The following is a 13,746-nucleotide window of genomic DNA, read 5'->3' as shown; positions in this document are numbered from 1 at the left end:
CAATTCCGGTGATAACTAGGAAGGTATTATGATATATATATAGGATTAAACTCGAGTAAGGGAGTTCGTATCTTCCATACGACTGATATTTTTTAGTATGAAAATTAGTTTGCTTGAAACTTTCCAAAAAGAAATAGGGCAAGAAACTCAACTTCAAGAAAACAAAAAATTAATGTGCGGAAGTGCGTTATTCCGGATAAGTAATCTTTATTTTTCAGGTCGTCAAAGTATATATGTTCGTAGCTAGCTAAAATATTAACATGGTAAAAAAAAAATTCGAAAAGCGGCACAAGATGTTTTTGTCCTAACAGTGCACATTTGGTTATAGTGTCTTATCTAGGATTCTAGTGGCAGTATAAGATTAAAAGGAAAACTGAAATATCCTAACCCGAGTTTCTTTACAAGATTAACTTTCCTCTACAATACATTTGAGCCGAACACTTAGACAAGTTTTCACTAACCTTTTACTAAATATATTATGATAATTCGATTAGATTAGTCATTTTCATGCAGAAAAAAGAATATTTGAATAAACCTAGGGTATATAAATAATAGTAAGTTTGGTAATAAGCTATTACATAGTTTTAATATTAAATCAGATGATATACTATCCACCATATTTCTTTCTTTCCTTAGTCTCACGAACTGGTCAGCTACTTAGATTACTTTTCCAAACAATTTCATTTCTGCATCCACAAATGAGGCATTAACAAACCAATTTTTTAAGAGAGAGCAGTTGTCTTGTCTCACCACACCAAGACCAAAATCAGTAAATTGCAATAACAACAATCAGTTCGCATTTGTAAATAAAATTACGGGTATTATGCTAGCCCGGGATTGTCTCACCATTTCGCATTTGTTGTTAGCTGATAATAGCTTGTTCTTTTGTAAAGCGGAGACGGATGAATTTCGAACAGTTATGGATATTATAGGAAATTATGGGAAAGCTTTAGGACAAGAGGTTAATCTGGAGAAGTCTTCTATCATGTTTGGTAAAAAGTCCCACCAGAAATAAGGATCCAGTTAAAATCGGTCATTGGTATTTCCAAAGAAGGTGGTATGAGTTCTTATTTGGGTATCCCTGAAAGTCTTCAAGGATCGAAAGCTAAGGTGTTTAGTTATGTTAAGGATCGATTAGATGATCGAGTAGATGTCTGGTCTGCAAAATATTTATCGAAGGGTGGCAAAGAAGTTATGATTAAATCGTTTGTGTTGGCTCTTCCAACTCATGTTATGTCATGTTATAAGTTACCGCTGGAGTTAATGTCTAAGTTAACAGGTGCTATATCAAAATTCTGGTGGAATTCTAATGATAAGGCTCGAGGCATGCATTGGGTAGCTTGGGATAAATTATGTAAGGATAAATGTGAAGGTGGTTTAGGCTTTCGTGCTTTAGAGCAATTTAATGACGCGATGCTGGCTAAGCAGTATTGGCAGTTAATTCATTATCCGACTTCTTTAATGGCTCGGGTCCTTCGAGGTCGATATTTTTGGAATAAACATCCCTTAATGGCTAAGAAACCATACTCTCCTTCGTTTGCTTGGAGGAGTATTTACGGAACTAAAGGTTTAGTAGAACAAGGGGCAAGGTGGGTGATAGGCTCTAGCTGTATCGTTTTGGTATGGCGAGATCCTTGGATACCGGATAATCACCCAAGATCACCTAATGGTCGAGGGAAGTTGTTACACCCTAATTTAATGGTTAACCATTTGATTCATTAATCGAATTACTAAAAAATGGCATATGCCTATCCTGGAGGAGTTCTTGGATCCGGCGGATATTCAGTTTGTTCAAACTTTGGAGATCAGTAAGTCCTTTAAACCGGATAGGTTGATTTGGCATTATACTAAATCAGGAAAATATTCGGACAAATCAGGCTATCGGCTTGCACGTGAATTAATTAAAGAAGTTGAATATGGGCCGACATGTACGGCCCTTAAGGCACAAGTGTGGAAACTTAAGGTTCCCCCTAAGGTTCAACATTTCTTCTGGCAGATTGCCTCCGGTTCTCTCCCTTTGATGGACCGGCTTGCATATCTGAGTGTACGGTGTGATTCTTTATGTCAATGTTGTGACTCTGCAGTTGAGACTATAAATCATGCACTTTTTGAGTGTCCTCGTTCGCGTCGGATATGGGATTTGTCTCCAGTAGTGCCTACTCCCGATGGTTTTCCTTATAGTTCAGTCTATTCGAATTTAGATTTTTTATTCTGGCGGGTACCATCCCAATCGGATTCTTCGGATATAAGTTTCCCTTTTCCATGGATTGTATGGTCAATTTGGAAGGATAGGAATAAAAAAATTTATCAGGGCTCTGAGGCGGGGCCTTTATTTGTTATTAATCAAGCGGCCAATGATATGTGGGAGGAGGCCAACTCCTTCTCAACGAGTTCCCTGGTTTCTTTACCTTTGGAGGCATGGGATCCCACTCCTTGGTGGCTGATCGATGAATCTTGGAAGGGTTCAGATCCTTTTGTGGGTTTGGGCTGGTGATTCTGTAATAGGGAGGATAAAACGATACTATTAAGCGCACAGTGTCATAGACGCAGTCCTTCATCCCTTCACACGGAGTTCCAAGCATTGATATGGGCGATGGAGTACCTCCTGGCGGCAGGTGTAGTTTGTCAAGACTTCGAGACGGACTGTGCAGAGTTAGTTGCGATGGTGCAATCCCCCGATGAGTGGCCCGCCTTCTCCATTCTCTTGGACAATTTCAGGTCGCTCTGTTCATTCTTCCCGTCTTTCACTCTTTCTAGGATTCTGCATTCGTCAAATGTGAGGGTCGATCGTCTTGCTCGTTCTTCGAGATCTTTAATTTTTGAAATTTCATTTGTAAACTCTTATCCTCCGGTTTGGGCAGTCAACCTTGGAGTTATTTTCTAATTTAATGTTTGGTTGACAAAAAAAAAAAAAATTAATTCATACAGTCAATCTTGTAAGTCAAAAAAAATAAGTGGTCAAGCATCACAAACCTAAAGTTACTGAGCAATCGTAACCAGCCAAACGTTTGCGATAATTTCTACCCCAAGCGTGTTGCTGTTGGATAAGCTTCAGCTTTCCTTGAAGTCTTAGAGATCCTTATCAAGTTAGGATTAGGATAAGAGATAGACTTAATAAGAATTAGGAGTTATCTAGTTCTAATGTGAATAGGATTAGCAAAGGTATGCTAACTCTATAAATACAATTGTTGAGGTGTGACAATTGTAAGAGAGAACATTGAGAGCTTGAGAGTGTTTAGTTTTGAGAGAGATATTTTCTAAACATCAATAAAGAGAACAATTCTTTATAAGCAAAGTTGTGTTCTAAATTCTATATTTGGTATCAGAGCTCTTAGGTTATTGAACCTAAAAGATTTTAGATCATACGAACATATAGCCGTCGAAACCAAGCCATGGGTGACGACAATGTTCTCATGGGCTGAGCTAATCAATGGAAATGAAACAGGAATGAAACAAGACAATCACAAAACAAAGACACAAGTTCTGGGGATGAACTCGAGCAGCACTCGACCGAGTGTAGGTCGAGTACGTGGTCGAGCTAGACTTAAACGTGAAAACAGAGCAACACAAGAAAAACAGAGCAATGCTAAAACTAATCAAACAACAAGCAAGCAATGATATTTAGACTAAGATTTCAATAAACAAAGAAGGCCTTGAGGAGGGATTCATGGGCTGAGCTAATCATTGTGGTTATCTAACTTGGTCAACAAATCTCAAGCAAACATTGAGCTGATCTCTAGACATACTATTCTAATACATGTTTAATCCACTCTCATGGCAAGAAACAATCAAACCTATGCATTTCTAGACTTGTTCTCACAAAGAAAAGAATCTACACAAGCAGGCATTAAGCAATACATCTCAAACCAAACAAGACTTCTAATCTCTTAGCAAGCCTAATGGTAAGCTCTAGATCTAGCCTTATCTATGCTCCTTAGACATTGGTGTGATGCTAAGATGCTTGAAATCAAACCCTACCTTCTCAGATATAGGATCAGCATTAAGATCATCTAGCCTAGAAGAGATCTACAACAATCAAGCTTGACCAAATCAAACAAACCACAAGATCAACCCAGCCTAACCCATCCTCAAGGTCCTAAGCAAACTACTCACAAGAACACATGGTGAAATATGTCAAAAACCCAGAAAATATTGAAACTTGCATCATTAGAAAGATGAAACAGAGATCTACAATGTTGATGAAGAAATAAAACTCGATATCTTAACATTTTGAAAGTTATGAAACAAACAAAATACAAGGATCTAGTCTTTCTTTCTTAAACAAGTACAAAATCTAAAATAAAAGAAAGTGCAAAAGGAATAAAATCTAAAAAAGGTAAAAACTAGGTTTTAGACTCTCTAAAAAGCTGGACTCTTTGGTGGCTGCAGGTACAAGGGCCTTATATAGGAGGTGAGGTGGAAGCCCTAAAAATACAAAAAGTCAAAGCAGTCAACGGCTCGGTCAACTCGACCAGTGCTCGGTCGAGTGGCTGGTCGAGCTGGCTTCTCTCGTGCATTCTCCACTCGGTCGAGTCCTCCTCAGCACACGGTCGAGTGGTGGTCGAGTGGTGCGGTCGAGTTGGACTCCGGACCTTGATTCTACAGCCTTAACTCTCTTGTTTTCTCCTCAGGATTGCTTCACTTCTCCTCAGCATTGCTTCCATGCTCCTTAAGCTCCAAAATCACCTGTTTATGCATGAAAAGATGCAAATGCAATGCAACTATACTCTAAAGCTACACAATAATGGCCTAAATGGATAGCAAAAGATGCAAAAGTTGTGAATAAACTAAGGGAAAACAAGGTAAAATATATGAACATCACATATCAAGACATTGTTGGAAGACTAAAAGCTTATGAAGAAAGAATTCTCGGTGAAGAAAACGGTGGAGACATACAACGAAAGCTTTTATATGATAACTCTTATCAACAATATTTTGGAGCTCAACAAGGCGGAGGACGCGGAAACAGAGGACGTGGAGGCAGAGGACGTGGTAAAGGACGCTTTAACTCACAAGATTGATCGTAAAATCAAACACAAGATAAAGAGAAGAAGGATGTCTCGAAGATTATCTGCTTTCGTTGTGATAAGGCTGGCCACTACGCCTCTAATTGCCCCGAAAGAATTCAAAGAACACAAGAATCGAATAAAGTAGAGGAAGACAATGCTGAATCAGCACTCTAAATGCACGAGGTGGTGTTCTTGAACAAAGAAAAACTAATACCAAAGGTTTACGAAAACAAAACAGGAGAAGAAGGACTTTGGTACTTATACAATGGAGCAAGCAACCACATGACAGGAAACAAGTCTTATTTCTCAGAACTAAATGAGAAAATAAAGGGCAAGGTGAAATTCGGAGATGACTCGTATGTCAAGATAGAAAGAAAGGGTTCTATTCTTTTTCAAGGAAAAACTGGTGAACAAAGACTTGTCACCAACATCTACTAGTCATGTGGGAAGGTTGTTAAAGGGTGGAGACTAGGGTTCGAGAAATGTCTGGCGCAACAATGACCTACTGGTGGATTTAGATGAATAGTTCCTATCCACGGTGAGGGGTTAGGATCAATGCCCTGCATGGCCAGCTTGGGGTCCGTTTGGGCGACGAGCGGGGGGCTAGTGGGGTCCGCGGGATCGATTGTCACAAGAAGTATGCTAAGTTGCTACTTATATTTGTTATGGTTGATAATTTATTTATAATAAATTAGAATTGGTTTATCATGTCTTCTGATGTGCATGTTGGTTTGTTTTTGGTTTATTGTTTTTGTGTAATTAAATATTTTGAGGTATTTAATTATATTATATTAAAAAATGGGGCGAGTTGTTATATAGGGCGGACTAAGAGGTGGCGGTCGGGGTGTTACAAGTGGTATCAGAACTGAATCCAGACAAGTGTTGAGTTGAGTGGGCTCACACCGCTGGGAGTCACGGTCTTGGTGCACACCGTTGCGATCTATTAGTGGGGATGAATTTTGACTCCCCGGTTTCAGAGATATGCGGAGAGATTTAAAAGAATTGATTTAGCCACCTATGTCACCAAAGTGCACTTATTTTTTTGGTCAAGGGTCCTGAGAGAACTCCAAAGTTAATCTTGCTTATGCTGAAGTAGTTTCAGGATGGGTGACCTTGTGGAAAGAGATGTCGGAACTGTGCGAGTGAAGACAAAACACAGAGAAAGATTATATGTGGTGATTTGTAGGGACGGTAAACAAGTCTTTAATGCCTCCCAGATGTAGCATACCAACTATTGAATATGGATGGACTCACGGACCTAGTAAGAGGACGTGAGGCCCTGTACCATCCGCGAACCAAAAATTAGATTTTTGGTAGGGGTGTCGATTGACACTGCTTGTGGTGTCGGTCGACACCATTCGCTGTTGGTCAGATCAATTCGATTTTAATTCTCCAATTTGCGTTGTTAGTTTAGGGAAGCCCTAGACTCGACTCTATAAGGAAAACTCGACGTCTTCCACTTTTTTTAACCGCTTTTTCACATCTTAGAGAGCAAGAAGAGAGAACAAAGTCTCTATGAGAAATCTTAAGGTTTTGGTGGATTATTTGTCCTTGTAAGGAGAGTTTTCTTCTGGAGAGTGTGGATCCAAGGCTAGGAACGTGGTGGGAAGCTTGTGGTGGTGTGGTTTTGTCGTTTGTTGGTGAGATCTCATTGTTTTGGCTAAGGTGAGTGCATGACCATGGCTTATCTAAGCTAAGATCTTTGCTTATGTGATTTTGTGAGTTGTTTGGTTGTTTATTTTGGTTGTGTGTGAGGTTTTCGTAGCTCTTGAGGCTTGGATTCGTTCTTGGGATCGTGTGGAACAAAAGGAGAAGCTTGGGGGCGAGATTCGGAGGTTCTGTTCGAAAGAAAGCGATGCTCGGCATCGATGTCTGTCGACACCAATATGGTGTTGGTCGACACCAACGCGAGGATGACTCAAGGATTTGACGAGTGTCGGTCAACACCATGTCTAGGTGTCGGTCGACACCGTTAGGGATTTGGGGAATGTTTGGTATGGTGTCGGTCGACACCAGAAGTGGTTTATGTCTTGTTGCTTTGTGGATGTTCCTGGTTTGTTTTATTGTTGTTGTTTGTGGCATGAGATATCTTATTGCTTGTTTGTATAGCCCAGTAGATGGAAGGATTGTCTCACTAAGTATTTTTGGTAATACTTACGCCTCTCTTTTGTGTTGTAGCGCAAGCAAAGACAATGTGTGATCGTGGGATCAAGGCGATGAAGAGGAGGATGTTCTAGAGGCTAGGTTGTTTGCTCTATGTCTTTGTTAGGATGCTAGAGTGGAACACAATGGTTTAGAACGGATGTTAGGATTGCTGGTTTATGATTTGTTTTAGTTTTAGGATTGTTGGTGGTTTGATATTATGTTATTTCTTAAATGGTTATTGGTTATTGGATTTATTATTGTTATCCGCTACAACTGCTGGTTGGGGTAGGTTGCTAGTGAGTATGGGATCACTAGATATTAGGTTAGTTAAAAAAAACAGGTCGGGTTGTTTCAGTTTGGTATCAGAGTCGAACCCAAACGAGTGTGGAGTCGAGTGGGCTCACACCATTGGGGTTGACGGTCTTGGTGCGCAACGAGGACGTTGCGATCTGTTAGTGGGGATGAATGTGACACCACAGTATCAGAGACTTGCGGAGAGGTTTAAAAGAATTGATTTGGCCACCAATATCACCAAAGTGCACTTATATTTTCGGTCAAGGGTCCTAAGAGAATTCCAGAATTAAGTGTGCTTGAGCTGGAGTAGTCTGAGGATGGGTGACCTTCTTGGAAGTGACTGTCGGAACTGTGCGAGTGAGGACAAAACATAGGGATAGATCATATGGTGATTTTTAGGGACGATAAAAAGTCTTTAAAATCTCTCGGATGTAGCAAACCGACCGTCGGATACATATGGGCTCACGGACCTAGTGAGAAGACGTGAGGAACATTAAGGAAAGTAGGCGCACGGACTGCGATTGGACATGAGGCCCACTAAGAGGTGGCGGTCGGAACGTTACATATCTATTAAAAAATGTAGACCTATGAATTGAGAATACACATAGGACCACTAAGATACGACGGTCGGGCGTTAGAAGGACTAATGTCTCTTTAGTGTGGTTTCTTACTAACAAATTGCAATTACAAGAAATAATCGATTTCTGATTGTAGCCCTTCTAAGTTTTAACTCTTATATAAATTTTAATCCGTAATAGTTCCTAGCTAGGACGAAATGCTTTTAAAATCTTGAAGCCTCATAAAGTGTAGTTATGTCAATCATTACGCTGTTAAGCTATATGAATGTAAAGAATAAAAAGAGTCATGGTATTTTTAGTTTTTTTAGTTATTATTATTTTGTTAATTTCATCATTCAATTTCACATATTTGAAACTTTTCAAGATTTTTACCTTTTTGCAGTATTATCAATTACCTTTTTGCCATTGATAATTCATCAAGTCGACGAGGCTCAACAACGTTTTCTGGAATGAAAATGACATTATTTTGATCAATTTCGTGGCCTGAATGTAGGCATTGACATTGACGTGAGCTTGATCGTCAACGTGAACGTACAAAAGAAGAAGTCGAAAGGGGATACGAAAAAGGCGATATTTTAAATAAGGAAAGTGAAACATAATAGGCGATTTTAGGGTTTGTAGAGTCTCCTTCACGCTAGGGTTTGTGTGACAGCTACTGCTGGTGTGCCTTCATGACAGAGTTGGATTCTTCAGGTCCCTCTCAGGGGGAAGCATCATCTTCCCAAAACAAGCAACAGTCTTCTGCTGTTGTGGTCAATAAGCGTCCCTCGCTTAAGAAACATGATTTTGAAGTAAGTTTGATTGATGGTGTTCCAACGATTGTGGTTCCTGATGCGGTGATTCAGGGTTTGGTTCCTCTTTGGGATGATTTCGTGGTGGGTAGGTTTCCTTCTACGGCTCCACACGTTGCTAAGATTCATGTGATTGTCAATAAGATCTGGCCTCTAGGTGATAAGTCTGTTCGAATCGATGTTTATGAGAACTCTGCTACCTCGGTCCGGTTTCGCATTCGTGATGAGCCTATGAGATTGTGAGTTCTACGTCAAGGAATGTGGAATATTGCGGGTGTACCTATGAAGCTGGCTAAATGGTCCCCTCTCCCAGAAGATGCACAGCCAGTGATTTCTTTGATGCCCTTGTGGGTAACTTTGAAAAATGTCCCTCCCTCTCTTTTCTTGTGGGAAGGTCTTTGCTTCTTGACTAGCCTCGTCGGTACTCCTATTCGGTTACCTCCGGACACGGAGCTCTGTAGTAAGTCTGATGAGGCTAAGGTATTTGTGGAAGTCAATCTAACAAAAACCTTGCCTACCACGTTTCGGTTTCAGTTGACGAAGGAGGAGGATGTAAATGTGGAGTTTCAATACCCCTGGCTACCACCGAAATGCTCTCGATGTCACATGTGGGGGCACGCAAATGAGAGTTGCCTAACCGCTCCAATGTCACCAAAAAAGGTTTCTAGAAATGTCCTCGAAGAGGGGGAAATATCACCTCCAACAAAGGTTCAAGAGGCAGCGGTCCAACCTCCCCTGCTTCCGGTTCAGCAGACTGTCCCTCCTGCAAGTGAGGGTGAGGGACATGCACTAAACCAAATGGAGGATGTTACTGCGGGATGGTCAGTTGTTTTCCCAGGAAAGGGTTGCAAGAGTTCTGAAAAAGGGTGAAGTCCGTCTGTTGCTGATGGTCAGGATACTATCCTTGGTTCCTGTCATGATTCTCTGTTTTGGGAGACGCTGAGGATGTCAGTGAGCCGGAGATGGCTAAGTTTGTGCATCAAGTACAGGCTACTGTCACTGGTGCAGCTGCAGCTGTAAATGTTCCTGATAAGCAAGTTCCGGTGCTAGACCCCCCCATTCGAGCCTCACTACCTCGACAATCAAAACAAGTTCATATGACTGCTTCGGAGTCTTATGCTCAGGAAACTAAGGGAATTCCCTCTGGCATCTTGAGCAATAAGAACTCCCGCAATCGTCATTAATGTCTGGTTTTTTCTGGAACATGCGTGGTTTCAATAAATCTAAAAAGCATTCTGTTTTTCGTGTTTGGGTGCAAGCTGAATCTCTGCAGTTTTGATGTTTACTTGAAACGCGTGTTCAGGAAAATAAGGCTCCCTGGATCATCTCTTCAGTGTTCCGTGGTTGGTCTTCGATTACAAACTATGAATTTAATTCTCTTGGGCAAATTTGGGTGGTGTGGAAGGAAGATGTGCGAGTAACACCAGTTTTTAAGAGTGGTCAGGTTGTCACCTGCTCAGTCTTATTGCCTGGACATACTATGGATTTTTTTGTTTCTTTTGTCTATGCGTATAATCTGGCTGAAGCAAGAAAGGAACTTTGGGAGGATCTTAAACATCTTTTTTATTCTCCATTGTTTGCTAATAAGGCATGGTTAATTATGAGCATTCTCTCTCTGACGGTGAAGAGCACTCCAATTATGAGCATTCTCTCTCTGTAACTTGTGGAATGCGAGACTTTCAAAGTGTTGTGCGTCACTGTGCTCTAACGGATTTGCATTCTCACGGTCCTTTGTTTACTTGGGGTAACAAGCGAGATGAAGATCCTGTTTGCAAGAAATTGGATCGTATCTTGGTTAGTGAGGCTTGGAGCCGACACTTTGTTGATGCTTATGGAGTGTTGAAATCTGGTGGGTGTTCAGATCACCTTCGTTGCAGGTTTTCTGTGGGGACTCAAGTTTCTCGACCAAGGGGACCTTTTAAGTTCACCAATGCTATGTTGTCTTCTCCGGAGTTTTTGCCAACGATACAAACTTTTTGGGAAGGCTCTAATAGTGTTTTCCACTCTACGTCTGCTTTGTTTCGTTTTGCAAAGAAGCTTAAGGCACTAAAACCGCTTATGCGGTCTTTAAGTCGCCAAAAGCTTAGCAAGCTTTCCGAGCAGGTGGAAGATGCTTACAAAATCCTCTGTAAATGTCAGCTTTCTACGCTTTCCAATCCAACGGCTGACATGGTGGAGGCTGAGGAGCAGGCTTTCCAGCGATGGGATCATGTTTCTGATTTGGAGGAGCTTTTCTTGAAACAGCGGTCTAAGTTGCATTGGCTTTTGGTGGGTGATAAGAACAACAAGTTTTTCCACAATGTTGTTAAGTCTCGGCAATCTCATAATGCAATTAGAGAAATTCTCTGTAATGAAAGTTTCATTGCTAAAACTCAGCCGGAGCTAAAAGACGAGGCAATCCGATTCTTCGAGAATTTTCTCATGCATACACCAACAGATTTCGAGGGTATGAGTGTTGCACAGTTAACCAACATGGTAACATATCACTGCTCTTCTACAGACCAAGAGGGTTTAGTGAAGGTTGTATCAGAAGAAGAGATTCGTAAGACACTGTTTAAGATGTCAGGGAGTAAATCACCTGGTCCGGATGGCTTCACTGTTGAATTCTTCAAGCAAACATGGCCGATCTTGGGAAAAGATTTTGTTGTTGCTGTTCAATCCTTTTTCCTCAAAGGTTTCCTTCCTAAAGGTGTCAACTCGACTGTTCTAGCCCTTATACCTAAAAAGACTGATTCAAAGGAGATGAAGGACTACCGTCCCATTTCCTGCTGTAATGTGTTATACAAGGTAGTCTCAAAGATTATTGCTAATCGGTTGAAGGCTATTTTACCCTCTTTCATCGCCCCAATTCAGTCAGCTTTTATTAAGGAGAGACTTATGATGGAAAATTTGTTGCTTGCTTCGGAGTTGGTTAAGGATTATCACAAAGATTCCATTTCCCCTTGATGTATAATGAAGATTGATATCTCCAAGGCGTTCGACTCAGTTCAGTAGTCGTTCTTAATAAATATTCTCAAAGCCATTAACCTTCCTGCAGAATTTATCCACTGGATTGAACTTTGCACTGGTTCGGCTTCTTTCTCTCTGCAAGTGAATGGAGAACTAGCTGGTTATTTTCAAAGCACAAGAGGACTGCGACAAGGCTGTTCTCTGTCTCCTTATCTCTTTGTCATTTGTATGAATGTGTTGTCTCTGATGCTTGACAAGGCTGCAACTGATCGTCAAATTGGCTACCATCCTCGCTGTAGAACAATGAACCTTACTCACCTTTGTTTTGCCGATGATATTCTATTTTTTCTGATGGGAGCTCACACTATGTTACAGAGACTCTCGCTGTTTTTGACAAATTTGCAGTAGCTTCTGGTCTCCACATTAGTCTTGAGATGTCCACCCTCTTAATGGCTAGTTCTTCTCCGCAGCATCAGCAAGACATTCTTCAGCATTTCCCGTTTACAGTTGGATCTCTCCCTGTTCGGTACTTGGGGCTCCCCCTTCTTACGCGGTCTATGATGCATGCTGACTATCTACCCCTTATTTAGTGTATTCGACAACGTATCACCTCCTGGAAGGGTCGGTTCTTGTCCTCTCTAGTCTCACCAACTTCTGGCTCTCTGCTTTATGCCTACCAAAGAAGTGTCTACGGAGCCTTATAGCCTTTTCTCTGCTTTCTTGTTGTCTGGACCGGACCTTAGTTCGAAAAAAGCTAAGATCTCTTGGCTGGACGTGTGCAAACCGAAGCATGAGGGAGGTATGGGACTTCGTCGTTTGCAAGATACGAATATAGTGTGCATTTTGAAATTGATTTGGTGTCTTTTGTCTGCTGGGAACTCTATTTGGGTCAAATGGGTGAAGCGCAACTTGATTAGAACTGGTTCCTTCTGGTCTGTAGATGAGAAGAGTGTTGGAGGATCCTGGATGTGGCGGAAGATTTTGAAGTACAGAGATCTGGCTGCGGGTTTCCACCGGAAAGATGTGAACACGGGTCATGAAACATCCTTCTGGTTTGATGTTTGGCGTCCACTTGGTCAGCTGTTTGCTCAACTCGGACACCGGGGAAGCATTAATATGGGGATCTCGCAGCGGAGTACTGTGGTGGAGGCGCTTCAGCATCAGCGACGTCGGCACCGTGTAGACATGCTGAATCAACTTGAAGATGTGCTTGATTCTACCTGCATATCAGTCCGACATCATGGTTCTGATAGCTCCCTCTGGAAACAGAAAAATGGCTCTTATAAAAGCAAATTATTATCGCATGATACTTGGTGCTTGATACGGCAACTTAACCCATCATGTGACTGGTCTGCAGGAGTTTGATTTCCTCACTCAACGCCTAAGTAATCCTTTATCGCTTGGCATGCTTTCCACAACAGGCTCTCTACTGGTGACAAATTGGGTCAATGGAACACTTCTGCAAATGGTTCTTGTGTCCTCTGTCAAGGACATGGTGAAACAAGGGAACACCTTTTCTTCTCTTGCGCATACTCCTCCGATGTATGGTCTGCTCTGGCTCAAGGTTTAATTGGTGTCAGGTTCACCACGGACTGGGTAGCTTTGGCTCCTCTGCTTCTTGACTCTTCCCTGCCACGGATCCACCTGTTTGTTCTGAGATACGTTTTTCAGTGCGCTATACATAGTCTATGGCGGGAACGTAATGTCCGACGACACGGAAAAGCTCCATCTCCAACCTCCACTCTCTTCCGCTTCATCAACAAGACTGTTCGTAATTGCTTGCTCACCCGGACATCCATCCCTGGCTTTGAGAGTGACCTTCAATATTGGTTTCAAACTCATTCCACTTAATTCAATTTCTATTTACCTTATTTGGCTATTCATACTCTAAGTTTATTTAAGTTGTAAACTCATTTTGGACCACAGTCTTTTTTTTATGAATATAATTTAACATTCATACAAAAAAAAAAAAAAAAAAAA

Source organism: Camelina sativa, chromosome 1 (genome assembly GCF_000633955.1).
Source record: "Camelina sativa cultivar DH55 chromosome 1, Cs, whole genome shotgun sequence".
NCBI lineage: Eukaryota > Viridiplantae > Streptophyta > Magnoliopsida > Brassicales > Brassicaceae > Camelina > Camelina sativa.
Note: the sequence above shows the minus strand (reverse complement) of the source record.